The 20,133-nt window shown below is 36.9% G+C and overlaps 2 non-coding genes across 2 annotated transcripts; both read right to left on the bottom strand.

Annotated features, from left to right (window-relative positions):
- Nucleotides 1-3,299: 3,299 nt before the first annotated feature.
- Nucleotides 3,300-3,371, bottom strand: TRNAD-GUC (transfer RNA aspartic acid (anticodon GUC)). The gene has a single exon. It is a non-coding gene; the product is annotated as a tRNA-Asp (tRNA).
- A 1,755-nt stretch (nucleotides 3,372-5,126) lies between these two features.
- On the bottom strand, nucleotides 5,127-5,198 carry TRNAD-GUC (transfer RNA aspartic acid (anticodon GUC)). Its single transcript has one exon. It is a non-coding gene; the product is annotated as a tRNA-Asp (tRNA).
- Between the last annotated feature and the right edge of the window lie 14,935 nt (nucleotides 5,199-20,133).

The following is a 20,133-nucleotide window of genomic DNA, read 5'->3' as shown; positions in this document are numbered from 1 at the left end:
CCACATGGAATAGTTGTCTCCAACTAAAGGCTGAGAAACCAGATTGGTTCAAGGACTATTAGAATGATGAAGATAAAATGGATTGGACAAATTTTCACTCATCGAAGAAGTGGCCGAAGTTGAATTGTTGGAGGCAAAAGTTGAGTTTGACGCCATTGATGATACTCCGATGTTGGTACGCTCTGATACCATGTAAACGAAGAGAAGATAATGGCGTATAAAGTGCTACCTAGCTTGCAGTGTGCTATATTATTATTTGACCTTATCAATGGGCCGGTTATATACAGAAGCCTTTTACACGATAATGAACAATAACTATACAAGAGATAATGCACAAAATAAAACCGCAATATTCTTATTCTTATATCTGATTGTGCGCCTCCTCCTAATTTGTAGGCTGATTTTGTGAACTGATATTTGAATTTGAATACTAATTAATTTAAAATGCTATTTCAGAAGTCTTTTGGAACATGTTAACATCCACAAAAATTCATGGAGTTAGATAGCACATGTGTGTGTGTGTGTGTGAGCGCATAGCATGTAGGGCTAGTGAACAAGCCGCATGAACCGGACTCAAGATGTTCAAGCTCCACTTATTTTTCTAGCGAGTTTAGTCATGCTGAGCTAAATGAACCAAGCTTGGGCTGGGCGTTAACAAAAAAAAGACATTGTTACAGAGCTGTAAGTAGTGGGATTTCAACTCCATAGACCTATTGAGCCAAGCTCAAGATGACTCATTTACAGAAAAGATATATTGTTGCAAAGCTGAAAGCAACAGGGACTATTTATTTTACACTGCATTAAGCAATACAAATATATGTAAAACATATTTACTAAATGTACAAGCCAAGCTACACCAAACACACACTATTCGCATTTTGGTTTACTGTGCCTATTTGTCGATTTCAAACAAACTGTTTACTAGCCAAGCACGAGATGGACCACAACCGGATCATCTCGTTTCCCAACGCTATGTGCATGTATATACGTGTGTGTGTGTGTGTGTTGATAGTTGAAAACATGCCTAGGTGCTCGCTTTAAGTGACTAGTCAACTTAGCTAGTCGAGAACTGGTGCGTGTGGGAAACAGATCCAGTGTTCGGGACAGAACAGTTATAAAGTGTTCTGCCCAACCAGCCCCTTAAAAAAAGGGGCACCCTTCTGTCCCCCCCTCTTAAAAGGGTCGAACACTTTATAATAGTGTTTGGCCCCGAACATAGAACCACACATCTGCAGTGATACTTTCTAGGCAACATGGCTCTCGACAAGGGTATGGAGTTTCTACCTTTATACTGGATGAATCTAGTTGGATGACCTTGAATAGAGACATGAAAGTTATGCTCAATCTTTTACAAATTTTTGCATTACCTTAAGGTTCTGTTACGGAGCTTCTAGTCCAAGGGAGTTCATGGATTTGGAAAAGCGGAAACTATCAATTCTGGAAATTGGCAACTATGCCTATAGGAGGTGCTAGTTACTAAGTCCAGTTTTGAGCGCAAAGTCAAAGTAGGCTATGTTTGGGAGATGGTAACTGGGATGGAAGTTGAGTACTTTGATGAGTATAAATCTGGTCGAATTACTACGGCAGTGGTTGTTTAGGAGAATGATATTTGAGAAGGTAGTTTACCTAAATTAAAAAAAAAAAAAAGAGAGATGAAGCAGTCTTTCCCATATTTGCACTCAAAACAGGATTTGGTAAATTTCATGAATCTATAGATTCCACTCAACACAGGCTGGGTGTACTCCTTTCTCATTTCCATGAACTACCTTCACAACGTCATTCTCCCAAACAGCTGGCACATAGTTTGATCAAATTTTAGGCCAAATATTCAACTCTCATCCAAACTACCATCTCTCCAAAAAAGCCGAAGAGGATATGAATATGATAAAAAATTTAACCATATTTTACGTTGTAAATTTTGTTGTGTTCTTGAAAATGTTCCTTTCTTAGCGAGCTTGTGGTGAAGATGCTGACCCCTTCGCCCAGGTTCGACTCCCACCATTTTCAGGTGTGTGGGTGCCTTTAACTGGTGGGCTCTGTAAGGGCTTGGGTGTCGGTGACCTCACCCATGCAGAGCTTACCTCACAGATGGCAAGCCCATTAAACGGTCTGGTTCTCGATGAAGGTTCATCGTCATAAAAAGTGTTCCCTTGTTTATGGGTAAATGTCAAAAAAGAAGAAGTCATTACAAGGTTGATGGCATAGAGTGGAACATAACAGACAAATGGCTCGTTAATTTCAAATATATCTTGAATGCGTATTTATATGCTAAGAAATAGGGGTGTCAACCGGTCAGGTTTGGTTCGGACCCAGGTTGAACCAGATTTTTAGGTAAGGTATCGGTCCGAACTGAAGTCCAATCGGGTCTAGTATAAGAGAAATCATACCCGGACCCGATAAGAACTACATGAACCTGACCCGGTAAAATAATATTTTTTATCATTTTTACATTGAAAAATTACGGATCTTAATCAGAACTTGGGTCGGGCCCAGGTCTGGTATAAAATTTTACAAACTATACCCGGATCCATGTATTAATCGGACCTTTAGGTCTGGACCCAGGTCTTAATTGGGTCTTCTTATTTGTCACCATACCCGGACCCTATAGGGTTGGTACAGGTCGGGTCCGGGTAAACCCTACTAAGAAAGCAAGAAAAAAAATGTACAGCGACATGATAACACTTCACTGATCAAATTTCAAGAAACAAAAAGATAATAATTTTCTGGCAAAAATATGAAGCCATTCCAAGGAACGAATACCAAGTTTGGGTGGGTGCGCAGATATGGATATTGAATATATGGGCAGGATCGTGATCAGCCTGAATGCAAATCCAAATTCTAGGCAGGAAGTCCAAACTCAAATCCAAACAAGATCCGATGAAGTACGGTTGAATCTGGGTTTGAATGTTAATATTTGGTAGTATTAGTTCCTGCAAAAAGAGGCTGGAAATGTGTATGTTGCATATAAAATGCACAAGCGGGTAATTATGCTTAGTTCAGGTCCGAAGAAATATCAATCCAACCAAATTCTCGGTCAAGAAAGAAAATCAATGAAAAAGGGCACCGTTGCCAGGGATCGAACCCGGGTCACCCGAACTCAAATCCAAACAAGATCCAATGAAGTACGGTTGAATCTGGATCTGAATGTTAATATTTGGTAGTATTAGTTCCTGCAAAAAGAGGCTGGAAATATGTATGTTGCATATAAAATGCACAAGCGGGTTATGCTTAATTCGGGTCCGAAGAAATATCAATCCAACCAAATTCTCGGGCAAGAAAGAAAAATCAACGAAAAAGAGCGCCGTTGCCGGGGATCGAACCCGGGTCACCCGCGTGACAGGCGGGAATACTTACCACTATACTACAACGACCTGTTGATGAATTTTTAATTCATTATATTACAAGTAAACAGTTTGCCCTCGATTCACTTTCATGAGACATTCGGTGCCAACGTGAAAATGGTTGATATCCAACACTCCTAAAAGCTGGAACTGCGGTGAATTTGTACGTGGGGAACTCTATTTTAGCTTCTTGTAAAGTTGCCACTGAGTGGGGAGGGTCCCTTTTGGATCACAACAACAACTACTACGCCTTCATCCCAAAACAATTGGGGTCGGCGATATGAACCAAAAAAGAAAATCATTATGGGTCTTCCACATGAATCTTTCTCCTCCAATCATTTCTATCCAATGCCATGTCTTCGGTGAGGTTCGAAGCATTCATATCCTTTCCTATCACCTCTATCCATGTCTTCCTAAGCCTACTCCGACCTCTTTTAACTAATATATTTTCTCATTTCTCCATCCTTCTAACTGGGGCATCATTAGGCCTTCGCCGAATATGTCCAAACCACCGTAAACGATTCTCTCTCATCTTATTTTCAATGGGTGCAACACCTACCTTCTTACGTATCTCCTTTTGGATCACAGATATGCAAAATATGGGGGGCATTGATGCAGTCTTTTTTTATTATTATTTTTATTTCCTGTTTATTACGTGAACAAACCTCGACTTGAGATCGGAGACATGGTCATGTTGGTCTTAGTCTACTGTATCTATGGTTGTTATATGGGCAGCATAAAACTTCATGGGTGCTCCCTCGGTTATTCGGCCTCACAGTCACAGCTGACGGGCTGTACCTACAGATGGACGGCAGTCAGGTGCAGCAGCACACAATGCGATTGCACCTAATCTGCCCTCGGGAGAGATCTGCATGTCCAAGTGACCGCTTGTGGTCTTCGAGCATGACGACTTTGTTATCTGGAATGTGACGGTACTACACGAGCAGCACACAATGCGATTGCACCTAACCCCAGCTTGCTTTTCAAAAAAAAAAAAGATAAAACTTTAATGTTTAAATTTTAAAAACCAAAACGTTGAAAAAATAGTAAAACTTTCTAACAAAAATATGAAGCCATATCACCAGGGAACGAATCCTGAGTTTGGGTACAAATAGATCTTCTATGAGGCACAGTCATGTCTGATCCGTAGTTAGCAATACGTGAGATGTTAAAATTTGTTAAATACTGAATACGTTATTTGAAAGATTTTACATTCAAAGGACGGCATAAAAAATGAGAAAAAAAATAGCACCCGATACATATGGGTTTAATTTGATGTTAACTTTATAAAACGGGGTAAAAAATGAACATCTAGATGAGATTTTCTCAGGAAAAATAAGTTAGGGTAGAGGAACTATGATATTTAGAATAAAAATTCATTAGGATCTGAACCCAATTCAGGCCTGATCCAATTAGATTCTTAATTGAGTTTTTTTCTAAAAAGTATTTTGTTTAAATATAAATTTTCGTGTTCTTAACACTTCTCTCAAAAGAACGTGTTTTTTTGTAAAAGGCTGAGTTTCAGATTTTTTTTTAAATTTTCAAAGTTTTATTTAAAGAAACGTGTTATAAATTGATTTTTGTTATGGTTTGATCAATTTTAAGCAGTAAGTCCAAACCCAAATCAGATACAACGAAGGTTTTACATGCAAAAAGAACAAACGGTCAAATTGAATCCGGATCTAAAGACCATGTGAAGGAAAGAAGCCCGAAAATATCGAGCCAAAAGGAAAAGCCCTTTTTGTTTTCTCGAAGAAAAAGGAAAAGTAGAAGTGAAAAAAAAGGCGCCGTTGCCGGGGATCGAACCCGGGTCACCCGCGTGACAGGCGGGAATACTCACCACTATACTACAACGACCGGTTGAATACTGAGGGGACCATTCTATATTTATTGAATAGATAGTAAGATTTGTAGTGGTGGCCCGTGCTTTGATTGTAAAGAAAATTACTAAAAACAGTTCAAAAAAGAAAGGAAAAACTATTCGTATTTTTAGGTTCTCCATTTTATTGCATGCCATTTCAACATAACAAGTGTTGGAGCACATGTCACGGGACCATTCGATATCTCCAATGAATGAAGGCTTCTCACTTGGTCGTGAAAAATACAATAAAAGCATATTCGGGCCCCACAGAGACTGGTTCTTAGTTAAGTACTGCCGGGGCCTAAGGCCAGGTGACAACACAATCCATAGAGATATTGCAGTCAAAACAGACCATCATCTTTGACTTATTGCAGTCAAAACGATGTATTGCAGTCAAAACGATGAAACCAAAAGTCAAAGATGACTTGGTCAAAGGTTAAGGTGCAGTCAAAACAGACCTCGGTGCCTCACACGCGACTCACGTCGCTTTGAAGTGCAAAGTGCATCATCAAAATGCCACAGTGCTCCTCAAGTGCCCTTGTGCAAAGTGCACCATCAAAACGTCATATTGCGCCTCAAGCACCATTGCGCACGCACATGTGCACAAATGATGCATTTGTTCCTGTGCGAAGCGCAACAACGTTCACAAGCTACCCTAACATACAAGGGTTACCAAAGTAAAAAAATAAAGAACAAAGACTATGAGAAAAAACTCTCCCTCTTTGATAAGAGATTAAACATTTTTAAAGCACTTTTGGTAAGAATATTTTGAAGCATTTTCAGAGATGCTTGCATATCTAGCTAGCTTGAAAATTCTTGAAGGCCGGGTTAATATTTGTCCAAAACTACACACATAGAGAAGGCACCTAAACTCCATAAAGTAATTCCCTGACTTTCATATTTTAAAAAAGGATCAAACTAGGCCCTACTAAATGTACAATAGAACAGAACAGGGTTTCAAACAATTCGATGATAATATTAATTGCAATATCTTCTCCTTTCTTCTTTTTTGTTAGAACATGAAATCAACCTTTCAAGCAAATTATTTACCCAAAAAACTTATATTGCCAAAAACATTTACCTGTCTCTGAAGTAATAAGACAATAACTTGTTGGTCTATTACATTTTGCTTTTCTAATCTTGAAAAGAAAAAGAAAATAAGAAAGCTATTATGATTGTCCAATGACATTGTGTTCAATCTTTATCATAAGTAGAATAGTTCAATATGTTAATGTATCTCCACATAAGATCTATAATTAAGCCATTGCAGACCTTGCAAATGAGGGCATGCATATTCTATATCACCTAAATCTCCAAATCCTTGATTAGAGATGAGGGTCAGGTACAATATGTCATGGTGTGAGGCATCCTTTGGTTAATGAAGGTACATCATGTGTTTCTCAATCCAGATTATCTTACAATTGTATCAATCGTTATCGAATATTTAGCTTCTATTTCCTATGGCTTGGCAATAATAGATCTGCCCACAGATGAAACTCCCAAGTGCAATTTCTTGGTTGCCTTACGAGTCATCGATTATGTAACTGCAAGCTATTCCAGATTCAGCCTACTAAAGGTTAAAAAAAAGCAAAGTACTACAAATTATTATATTAAGCGTAGCATCATGTTATGAACTCCAATGACTTAATTAGTATCGGAGAAAATGGAGCTGATGAACTTGATTAGTACGTTGGTTTTCTGGGCCTCATGTGACTTCAAATCAACTTTGATTCTAAGCGGGCCATATGATCCGGGGTTGAATCCGCCATAGTGACAAAAGTTTAAAACGGCAAAATCTCGGGAAACAAAAACTCAGGAGATTTTGAAATTTTTCATAAATCGTGCATTTTTGTCGGCAAAATCTCGGCAATAAAAAATAAATTTAAAAATATAAAAAATATAAATAAAACGCATTTAAAAATAAAAATCTCGCAATAAATATCTGCTAAAACTGTAAATATCACAGTATTTGTCGTGGTTTGAAAATCTCATGAAAATTTGCCTTTTAAACTTTTAGGCAGTTTCTCGCGAGATTTTTATAAACCTCGCGATATTTGTTACAGAGGAATCTGCCCCTAACTCATGGCCCATGGTGGAACCACTGACCCCTTTGATGCTGCCAGTGATTTGCCACCAGTGGCGGTCGGCCAAACTCAACAAAGCCCAACCATTTTTCACCTAAATCTGGTTGGCTTCTGGCCACGACATGCCTCACCAACAAGACTCCAACATGTTGGCCGGAACCCTACCCGGCCCCCCTTCTTCTTCCCTATCGTCCTACCTTTCCCCCCTTTCATTCTTTTGAGTAGGTTGTAGAGCCAGCCACTAGTGGCCTGACTGATGACCTCTTTTTGGCGATAAGCATGGATGCCGGCGGCCAGCCCCGCGTGTTGGTTCCCAAGAACAGTGGGAGAGGGAGGTGTGCAAACCCTAAGGGCACGTTTGGAAGCGAGAAGAACTCTCATAGGAAAAAAAAAGTTTTGCCTATAAGAAGTTTTGATATAAGAAGTTTTCCAAAAAAAAATCGCTTGTTTGTGTAGCATGAGAAAAACAGTGTGGAAATATGAAAAATTGAGAAAGAGTAGGAGGGTGGTGGTGGTGCAAACTGTTCTACAAGAAGTTCATGATAACTAGGATAACGAGTAGCATCGTTGTTATCCGATAAGCTTGCCAAGACTTGCATTATACCAGGATACCCATTTGAAAAGACTACCAAGACTTCCATTACACCTGGATACCCAGCATCCCTAATTGAAATAGAGTTCAATATCCCTCATCAAGTTTATCCGATAGGTATAATCAAGGAATCAGGATTGTGTGTATTTTCTCTCTATAAATACGTTGATTGTATTTCCCCTGTATCAAGTTTTTCTTAATCAATAAAGTGCACAACTTGCCTTCTATTTTTGGATCTGGCACGCGCAGGACATAGTGAGACCCATCTTCTATAGTTTAGCATATATTAAAGTTGTTGCAACTACCTTGTTGATCTGATGTTTCTATCCAGATCATATTTTTTTTTACAGTCTTTGCTACTGCTGACCAACTTGGTGTTCTTCTATCTACACGTCTAACTCAAAGATGGATAGCAGAGTTGAGAGCTCGTCAAGTCATAATTCTGAAGAGATGAACAGTCCCTTTTTCCTTCATCATTCAGACAATCTTGGCATGGCATTGGTATCACAACCATTGACCAGCGACAACTACACAAGATGGTGTCGCGCCATGACCATGGCACTATCTGCGAAAAATAAACTTGGTTTCGTAGACGTGTCCATTAAGAAACCAAGTTCTCCTCAAAAGACCATTGCCGCCTGGGAACGATGCAATAATATGGTATTATTATGGTTGCTCAACTCATTGCATATTGATTTGTCCTTAAGCGTTATATACACTGAAACTGCAGCCGAAGTGTGGAATGAGCTCCATGAGCGATTTTTCCAATTAAACACTCCACGCATATACCAGATTCAAAAAGAGATTGTTAACCTCAAGCTAATGTAAAATTCTGTAACAGCCTACTATACCAAAATGAAAGGCATGTGGGACGAGTTGTCCATATATATGACTATTCCACCGTGCACATGTGGAACGGCCAAGGCCATCCATGAACAACAAGACCAGGATAAACTCATGCAATTCCTTATGGGTCTCAATAAGAGCTACGCTCCTGTAAGGATCCAACTGCTCATAATGTCACCACTACCTAGTATATCCAAAGCGTTTGCACTCCTCGTGCAAGAAGAAAGACAATGTGACCTTAGAGTCACGTCCAATCAATAACCTATGACAACAGTTACAAAAAGGTTTTAATAATGCATATTATGCCAAGAATCGTCAAAATCGTATCCACCCAAAATGTCATCATTGTGGAAGAATCGGTCATGTAAAGGCTAAATGCTTTCACCTCCACGGCTTTCCAAATCGACTTGGTGCTCCAACCAATGTTCGTCAATGCAGTCTGACTAGCGCAAGTTCTATGACTTCCGAAGGGAATAAGTCTGTCCAAAGCCCCAAACATCTTACTCATGAACAACTTGATCAAATATTAGCTGCAAAAAATCTAGGTAACTCCAAACTAGCACCTGCAGTCAACCTAACAGGTAATCTCGATGTTCCCTTCATATGCTCCATAGCACCCGAACATTGGATCATAGATACGGGTGCGACAGATCACATTACTAATTCTTTAACGAATTTGATGTCACCTAAGACCACCACCTTTCCCCCTATTAGACTACCTAACGACTTCTTTACACATGCCACCCACATAGGTAGCGTCTGTCTTGTGTCAAATCTTCTTCTGTCAAATGTCCTTTTTGTCCCAGATTTTAAGTTCAATCTTATTTCTGTGAGTAAGTTGATTAATGACCTCAAATGTGATATTTTCTTTTGTCATGATTATTATGTTTTTCAGGACCATCTTTCGAAGAGGAAGATTAGAGTGGGTAAGCAACGTGATGGCCTTTATATTCTTGAGACCAGTGATGTTGTTTCCCTGAATAATTCTTTTTTTTATCCTAATATTTGGCATTTACGTCTTGGACATCTTTCAAATGCTAGATTGCAAATCCTTATAAATAATAAAAAACTTCATGGTTGTGTTCCCCATGATCATTGTGATGCATGTTACAACGCTAAACAAACCTGTCTTCCTTTCCCTATTGGATCCATTGCTTCATCAAAGCCTTTTCAACTTATCTATTATGACATTTAGGGAGGTTACCAAATCGCCACTTTATCTGAAGCACAATACTTTTTAACCATTGTTGATGATTATTCTAGGACCACATGGGTTCACCTCATGCGGCACAAATCAGAAACTATAGTCCAAATAAAAAAATCTCTATTGTTGAAAATCAACTTAACAGTAAAATTGTAAATCTTAGATTTGACAATGAAACTTATTTTTTTTCAAGTGATATGCAAACTTTATTTAGAGAAATGGGTGTTGAGCGTCAACATAACTGTGTTGCAACCCCTCAACAAATGGTGTTGTCAAACACAAGCATAGAGACCTGCTCAACGTCGTTAGAGATTTGAGGTTCCAAGCCTCCTTACCCATTAAGTTTTGGGGGAAATGCATTTTAACGGTTGCATATACCATTAATCACATTCCTTCAAAACCATTACTGGCAAAGATGCCCTACGAGTTACTCCATGGCAAAACCCCAACTTATGACCATTTTTGTGTTTTTGGATGCCTATGTTATGCTCACAATATCCATTACTCTCACAAATTTGACAGTCGTGCATGCAAAGGAGTCTTCGTTAGATACCCATATGGTCAAGTGGGATATCACATATATGATCTTAAAACACAAAAGATATTTATAAGTCGAGATGTCAAGTTTTATGAAAATATTTTTCCTTTTCAAGATCAAAATGCTTTGAATAAAGAAGAGGAAACTCCCCTACTTATTCCTTTTTTTGAGCCACAGTCTTGTGATAATCAAGAATCCAATGACAGTGTACTAAATGAGACACCTACACTCCATCCACCTCGATTCCAATCTTGAAATCGTTGACCCCATTGAAGTACATCTCAAAAGATTTGAAAGACATCGACAAGCACCAATGCATCTCCAGGACTATAGTTGCTACACCATTTCTCCCATACTCCAATCGACCGATGCGAGGGAAAAGGCCCACAACACAATTCATGAGATGTCTAAAGTTATAAGGTATGACCATTTTTCTCAAAGACATTGTACTTTCCTAAGTGCCATTTGTCAATATCTAGAACTCAAAACCTTCGCCCAAGCCATGAAGTCTCGATATTGGTGAGATGACATGATTACAGAGATTAAAGCATTGGAAGAAAACCACACCTGGTCGATTGTGGATTTACCCATAGGAAAGCATCCCGTTGGATGCAAATGGGTATACAAAATAAAGTATCATTTTGATGGCTCCATTGAAAGATATAAAGCTCGCCTAGTGGCCAAAGGCTATACCCAAATTGAAGGGTAGATTATAATGAGACTTTTGCCTCGGTTGCGAAGCTGGTCATCGTACGATGTTTGATAGCTATTTCAGCCATAAAGCATTGGCATATATATCAAATAGATGTTAACAATGTCTTCTTACATGGGGATCTTAATGAAGAAGTTTACATGGACTTGCCACCAGTTTTTTCAGTTCAGAAGGAGCATAAGGTCTGCAAGTTACACAAGTCCTTGTACAAACTTAAGCAATCATCTCGGAACTAGTTTGCCAAACTTTCGCATTACATGCTTCAAGAAGGTTTTGTTTAGTCCAAGGCTGACTATTCTCTCTTTTCAAAGACCACTCACGGAGCACACATTTTTGTCTTGGTTTATGTGGACGACATCATTATTGCAGAAGATGATCTCGCTTATATTGAGCAACTCAAAGTTCACATCAATCAACAATTTCGACTGAAAGATCTTGGACGTCTAAAATACTTCCTCGGCATTGAAGTCGCCAGATTCAAGAGTGGTATCTTCCTCTCTCAGCGTAAGTATGCCCTTGATGTCCTTTAGGACATGGGTCTCCTTGGGGCCAAACTGAGCAAATGACCCACAGAATCCCACAATAAACTTAGTAATGAGGATGGCACCTTATTGAAAGACCCAGGACCGTACAGACGCATGGTAGGACAATTATTATATCTCACCATAACTTGTCAAGATATCATTTTTGCAGTCAATATTCTAAGCCAATTTAGCAGTCAACCGCAACAACTGCATATGGACGCCGCTATTCGAGTTCTTCGCTACATCAAAAGTTGCCCCAAAGAAGGAATTTTAATGTCCTCTATAAGCAACACTCACGTGATTGGTTATTGTGATTCTGATTAGGCTTCCTGCCCAATCACTCGCAGATCCACGTCTGGCTATTGCATTATGATTGAGGACAACCCTGTTTCCTGAATGACTAAAAAATAATTCACCATATCTCGCTCATTGGCCAAAGCTAAGTACCGGTCTATGGCTCTAGCATGTTGTGAGCTTACATAGATCAAGTATCTGTTAACAGATCTTGGCATCAGCCACCCCCAGCCCATGACATTGCATTGTGACAATCAAGTAGCCCTTCACATTGTCGTAAAACTGGTCTATCACGAGCGTACTAAACACATTGAAATTGACTGCCACCTTGTGTGCGAAATGATTCAGAGTGGTTTGATTCAAACTCTTTTTACTCCCACATACTCTCAGTATGCGAACCTTTTCACCAAAGCTATTAGCACTGACCACTTCTCTCATCTCAAGACCAAGTTGGGCATTCTTAATTCGTCTGCTCCAACTTGAGGGGGAGTACAAGACGTTCATGATACCTAGGATAACGAGTAGTATCCTTATTTTTTGATAAGCTTCCCAAGACTTGCATTATACCAGGATACCCATCTGATAAGCATACCAAGACTTCCATTATACCTGGATACCTAGCATTCCTAATTGAAATAGAGTTTGGTATCCCTCATCAAGTTTATTCGATAGGTATAATCAAGGAATCAGGACTGTGTGTATTTTCTCTTTGTAAATACGTTGATTGTATTTCCCCTTATCAAGTTTTTCTCAATCAATAAAGCGCACAACTTGCCTTCTATTCTTGGATCTGGCTCTCGTTTTCTTCATTAACTGATTAAGGCGGCAAGGGAGAGGAGAGAAATCAAAGAATCACTTCTTGGGCAAGTGAAGGAACTCCCCCATTCTGAGCCCTCAACCCGATCAAATTGTTTAGGGGTGTGCACGAGTTGCAGGACCAGTGGCTGATGTGTGCAGATGTATGCACCTCTAGGAAATAAATCCCTCCCGACGAGCACCTCAAGCACACTTGATTTTCTACTGTGATCTGACTCTCAATGACAACGACCTGTGGCAGGCTCCCAAGCTACGTGAAGATATCCTAGAACTTGTTGATGATCAGGATAACTGACTGACCCATTAAACTGTCGTAGCCAAATGGAGGTTGCACCATCACCGGAGATGCGAGCCATGAGAGAGAGGGAAGTGAGAGAGAGAGCAAAGGCAGTACGGGAGAGGAGAGATGTTGGGAATAAGTGTTGGGTCATCAGATTTGGGTGCTTGCCAGAGGTGAGATGGGTGGTGGTGGGGGTGGTGAGATGGTAAAATTGTGGGTGGTGGTGGTAGTGATGGTGAGATGGGTGGTGGAGAGTATTAAAATATTTTTTTTCTTGGTAGATAACATTCCTCTACTCCCCCCTCCCCCCCCCCCCACCCCAAAGGAATGTTTCGTATAAAAAAAGTGCACTTTTTAGAAAAAAAACTCTCAGTGAAAAAGTCTCTCGCATTTGAAAGAGTCAAAAAATTCATATGAATTTATCATTTTACATCACTTTTTCTATATCTTTCTATCTTCCAAATGTGCCCTAGTTGATCTACTCTTTCTTCAAACCCATCAAGGGTGGGAGAGGGTTGGAACCGGTTTGTTCCATTCTTCTACTCTCCCTTCTTTTCCTTCTGATGAACCAAGCAACAATATAACCAGTTTTCTTGTATAGAATCAGTTCTTTATCTGTCACTCTCCATTTAACCCAAATAGTATCATTTTGGACTATTTTGGACCAGAACCAAGTTCAACTGTAGACCCTATAAACCTGACCTAGAACAATATTTTTTAAACCCATATCCAACCCAAAATCTCCCAAACCCTTAAAACTCACTGTGACTTATTATAATTCCTACTTGGACCCTTACCTACTTAAGAACACATTAAAACCAAACCACTATGATCCAAACACTTATTCAAACCACCTACACCTTAACCCAATTATTAATCCATACTCGAGTCATACCCAAATCAGACCTTACCCTTATGAAGCTTCCTACTTCAAAAGACCCACCTATGCCTACCCAATATAACCCAAAATCTGAAATAACCCAAATATGATCTGCAATCCTTCCAAATTGATCAAAATAAACCCACAAGCCTCCAACCCTTCTTAAATCGACCCAAACTAAATTAATCTTGAACCCCACCCACTTTCAAAACTTATCATTCCCATTACACCCATGTCCTACTCCTATTTCTATTGAAACCCTACACCCAATTATAAAATTTTTGGATCCCTTTGAGCAGAGTTGGACACCAAATGCATTTTAAGTTGAATTCTATGGTGCAACCCATATATTGAAAACATATCCATTTGGATCTCTACTATGCCAGCCACCACAAGGATGCGCCATTATTCTTTTGTTATTCAGATAATGCCTAGATCAGATTCAATTAGAGTGTGTGGAACAATGTTTGCAAGAAATTACAAGGGTTTGTTGTTTTCTACAAGTGGAGCATAACTGAAAGTGACTTAAGCACAACTGGACTTGTGAATCTTCTCTAACCCAGGGAGAATGATGCAGGAGCATAGCACCTTGCAATCCAAGTCTAAAGGATCCATGTGGATCTATCTCAGATCCAATTTAGAATTAGGTTTTTTGGTTATTTCCTATAAATGCTCGTTATAGGGAATTATGTAAGTTAGCCTTTATGTGATTTTTCTAAGGAATCCATTCTTTTTCCCTTTTCCCTATTTCTTGTTATTCTTATTTCCGTTTGATTAGTTGAATTTTTAGTTTGTAGTTTAATTCATAGTGTAGTTTTGCGAATCTACCAATGAATTTGCATTAAATTAGCTATAAAATACCTGCCTAATATGAGAATTGTCAAAAGTTAATGCTAATGCTATTGGGACAAATGATGGCCAAAAATAGAAATTTGGAAAAACGAGATCCCAAGCCTAGAGGCACATTCTTAAGATCAAGTGACCTCTCCCACATGTGAACTTTGCAAGCCAAAATGAGAGCAAAAGAATAAAAAGATAAAAATCTTGAAAATTAGAAAATCTGATGATCCAAAAGATGAAAATGAAGAGATTTATAGACTTTTGAAAGTCCAACACATTTTTTTTATGATAAATAAAATTAAAGGTCATAAATCCAATGGTTTGAAAATTGGATGAAAATGAATTTGAATGGTTACCCACCTTTGACCAATGATGAAAGACCTCTAAAACCGTCCAACAGTCACAACACCCCATAAACACCATATAAATGTCTTTTTAAAGTCTTTTAAATGGCCAAACCAATTGAGAAAATAAAAAGTCAAAGGCAATTTGGTCAAAGGTTAAGGTGCAGTCAAAATAAACCTTGACGCCACACACATGCCTCACATCGCTACGAGTACCCTTGTGCAAAGTGCACCATCAAAATGCCATATTGCACCTCAAGCACCCTTGCACATATGCACGTGCATGTGCATGTGTGCACTGATCATGCATAATATTCACATTTTATTCATCTCTATTTATGCATGATCCATGATAAAATCGCATTAAAAACTCATCTTTATCATTATTTTTGAGAATTCGCTTCGAGATAGAAAATCCAGAAAAAATCATATTTTCTGGTTCGATCCTGTATTTTTAGTGTTTTTAGCTAGTTTAGATTTTTTTTTAATTGTAGTCTAATTAGATTAGAACTTAACTAACTAATTTTAATTAATTTAGAAAAAAACACTTTTAGAAAACATGTTTTTGAGGAAGACCCTTTTTTGGAAATTATAAAATTTTGTTAGACTTTTTATGAAAAAACGTGTTTTGCCCTAAGAGAGGAGTATAAATATTAATGTTTATACCGACAGCCTTGTTTTTTCTTGGCTGGATAATGCACTCCTCTCTCTCTCTCCTGTTTGTCTCCCCTTCTTCTTTTCTTCATCTTTTTCGATCGATCGGTTGCCTACCTTCTTCCTTTCTTGCTTCTTATGCTTCTCAATTTGTCTTTTAAACTCAGTCGTCGTCGATTCCTCGCATTCTCACTACCGAAGAGAGAGCTGAAGTCTGCAATAGGTAAAAACCATCTTCTTCTCCCTTGTTTCACAGTAATTTTTTTTAGTTTTTGCATATCATAAATCATAGCATGGCATGTAGTTTTATTTAATCATTGCATCATCTACATATTTAGTTAGATTAATTTTAGATTTAGCATCTGAAATATAAAAAGAAAAAATTATATTGCTTAATTTAATTTAGCCATTTTTCTTGGTTTGCACATAGAATAAGATTATTTTAGTCAAATTGGTTGATCTAACATAGAGTAGTTTTATATTTTTTGTGAGTTTTACTTTAGTTTAGGTTCAGATCTAGGTTAGGTTTAATTTAGCATAGTTTATTTAATTTGTTGTTTAGTTTTAATTAATTATTCAGTAATTTTTTTCAATAGCCGATTTAGAGTGTTTATAGAATTTTTATTCTTTATTAATTTTTGTTGATTAGATCTGAGTATGTGACACATTTATGGCTGGGGTTGTTTAAAAAATGTGACATGGTGATTTGGTGACAAGATCCCTCAACGTGACTTTGCTCTGAAGCTTTGGGACCGTGAAACATCTCGATCAAGACCTCCATGTATTTTGTATGAAATGATTTTCAAAATATTCTAGCATCTTTATGAAGTTTTGCTCAAGCGACTGCTCAAATGCCTCGAGGCCTTGACACACCCTCTCTATTGTCTTTTGCATTCTATGTATGTTGGGCTTATCAAATTTATATGCTCTTTTTCAAGTTTTTTAGCGTCATCTTACAAAATTCATGTTATCATAGAGCTTAATCGATCAAACCTTTCTCTAACACCAGCTAATGCAAATCCATTACTAGATTCCAAAACTACACTACAAATTAAACTACAAACAAAAAAATCAATTAATCAAAGGAAAATAACAGTAGCAACAAAATAATAAGGAATAGGTAAAAGGTAAAGAAAAAGGATTTCTAACAAAAATCACATCAAGACTAACTTATAAAAGTGTAATATACTAACCTAAGTCACTCATAAAGGTCAAACTTGGGTTATTTGAAAAAGTCAAACCATAGTCATAATTATCAAAAAATTATAAAACACAGATATTTAAAATCAAACTCAAGTCCTTTAGAAAAATCAAATCATGTTACAATCATCAAAGAATTATTGAAGACGAATATTCTAGGCAATTTGTTAAAGGCAAAACTAGGTCATACCTAAGGTTAAGATATCCATTTCTCCATTTTTCTTGAATTATCAGATTTATTGTAAAGCTATGAATGTATCATTTTTTACAATACCTTATCATGATTACAAAATTTTATACCACCCATGGTTTGAAAAATGAATATATGTCATTTTTTAAAGGATTGTTTATACCTATGGTTTCAAAATTGTTCACACTTAAGGTTTCAGAACTATTTATTTAAAGAGATTTAAAATTTATATTTATTAAATTATTGAATGAAAAATATATATGCATTTCCAAACAAAATGACTTTTGGCATTAAAGTATTTGTGAATTTATGATTGTTCAATCACTTCTATATTGTTTATGTATTAGACCACCATCTAGTTAAGTGTTCCCTGATGTTGGATGTTAAGGGTTATATGGCCCAGAGACTTACCATTGAAATTTTATCAATCCTGCATGGGTCCCTAGTCTAGTTAATGAGATTAAGTGTTTTCCATTGTGGATATTGGCCTTCTGCCTTGACTCCTCTTGGGTTCTCAAATGCTATAAGTGAACCTCACACCAGTTGGCAAATGTTGCCCCATGAGACTAGCATTAAGTGTTTGACTCATCAATAGTAAGAGACCTTGTCCAACCCTTAAGCGCTAGCAAGTATTGGATTTGGACATGTTTTTTTGGATAATGAAGTGTTTAAAAGTTTTGTTTTACATCGATAGTGACTATTTAAAGTATTGTCTGAATTAAGAATTTTACCTTATTTTGAGCTTTGAAAGATTTTTCTGAAATTAAACTATCTCTTAGAAAGTTAATTGCAAAGTAATAAAATTTTGAATAAGTTATTCCAAAGGTCTTTAAAAGGTTTGAAATTTCAAAAAGAGATTGTGTTCCAAAGTAATTCTTTTTTATTGAATATTTAAAAAATGAACTTAACACTTTAATGAAAGTATGGTAAATAATAACTTACTAGGCAGTGGTAACTCATTTCATAATTACTGTGTTTTTTAGAATAAAGTTGGATAATAATAGTTACAAGGATTCTAGAAGGATAACCCTGAACGAGGACATTTGCAGCAAAGCTTTTTGTTGTGTGTTTTGTTACCTTTATGTACTAAAGACTTTAAATATCCCCAAAACTAGATTTTGGACTTGTATTAGAATTAAGAAATAAAAGTTTAGTTTTAGCAAATAAAGTTGCGTAAATGCCTTAAAGAGGCTCATATATTCTTTTTGGTGAAGCATTGTTGGGTTTAAGTTACAACCACCATAAAAAATTAATGGCTCATGGTCATATGCAAGGCATAGATATTATCGCAGAAAATTATGGGAGCTTGCAAAATATAGATGCCAAGATCACGAAGTATAAACGTGATCCAAGTGAGCTCAGCAGTGGCAGAGGCTAAAGAGCGATATTCGGCTTCAGTGCTCGAGCGAGCGACTGTTGGTTGCTTTTTTGCGCTCCAAGAGATGCAATTACCACCAAGATAGATACAATATCCAGAGGTAGAGTGACGTGTGGTGAGACATCCGACCTAGTCAGCATCCGAAAACCCATAGAGAATGAGTGAATTATGAGCAAGGAGGCAGATACCAAAATGGATTGTCCCTTTGATGTACCGAAGAATACATAGTGACAATTTTGAAAACGATATTTTTTAAATCAAGAACTGTGCACCAAATAATAATTTTAAAAACTAGTTCTTGCACTTGTTGCAGAGTAGCAATTCAGATCATCTCCTCAGGGAACGAAATTTAGGCAAAACAATTCACTGAACTTTACTTTATTAATAACTGAAAAAGAAAAGAACAATTAACTATCTTTAATTATACTGTTAATTGAAAATAAAAAGGGGACAAAAACATCAAAAAGAAATATCCCTGACTATACTGGGGGATCCTTCAAATGAATTCCAGAGAGAGCTGTATAATCCTCTCCTTTTGTATCCACCTCTGCCCACCTTCCTCCTTATGCTGGCACAGTGTAGGGACCTATAATATAAAAAAAAAACAAAAGGGAACCTACCATATTCTAATAAAGAAAATGTTTAAACTAAATAGGGGATGATAATATAATTAATTAAAGGAAACTAAATTAAAAGGGACTAGTGCAATTAACAAATGAATTTAGCTAGACAATAACTACACTTAACACTAAAAGGAATTATCGATTATTATTCTAAGGGTTAAAAAACATTACACTCTGCTAAACTAAATGTAATTAGTTAAAGAAAATGTAAAACAACTAATCAAGAATCTAACTAATTAACTAATCTAACATGAATAACTAACAAGAATTAACAAGAGCTAACTAACTTAAAAACTAATTAACTAATTGTTCTAACTAACCAAGAAACAATAATCAATAAACTATGCAACCGAATTCAAGAATTAAACTAATTAATAACTGAATAACAAGATTACTAACTACCTAACAAACTAGTTGTATGGAATAACTAATATAAATCACAAACATGAAACAAGAATAAAAACTAACCTAACTAATTAATCATGAATAATATAAAGAAACGGCTAATATGTAACAAACTAACTATTTGCAAGACCAAATAAAAATCTGAACTAAGCTAATAACTAAATAACATGAATCACTAAACTAACTAATGGATTCTGAAAATAATAACAAAATTGAATGAACATATTTGAACTAGCTACTTATTGATGCACATAAAATTAATAAAAATTGGCTATTGGTTTAATTATCAACTAAATCTAATTAATACAGATTAAAATTAAACTATTCCAAATTAAGATTGATGTGAATTAAACAAAACTAAACTCTAAGTATCTGAATTAAAAGCTGAAACTTAACTACAAAAAATATGATTAATCTAAGGACAAAAATAAGGATTAAACATGCTAATTAATGATAATTGAATAAAAGGTGGAAATTCAACTAATCTAATTATTTCTAATTAAGATAACATCTAATCTAATTGATCT

Source organism: Nuphar pumila, chromosome 3 (genome assembly GCF_984573655.1).
Source record: "Nuphar pumila chromosome 3, dmNupPumi1.hap1.1, whole genome shotgun sequence".
In the NCBI taxonomy this organism is placed as follows: Eukaryota; Viridiplantae; Streptophyta; class Magnoliopsida; order Nymphaeales; family Nymphaeaceae; genus Nuphar; species Nuphar pumila.
The sequence above is the reverse complement of the archived record's forward strand: the minus strand, read 5'-3'. Positions and strand labels throughout refer to the sequence as shown.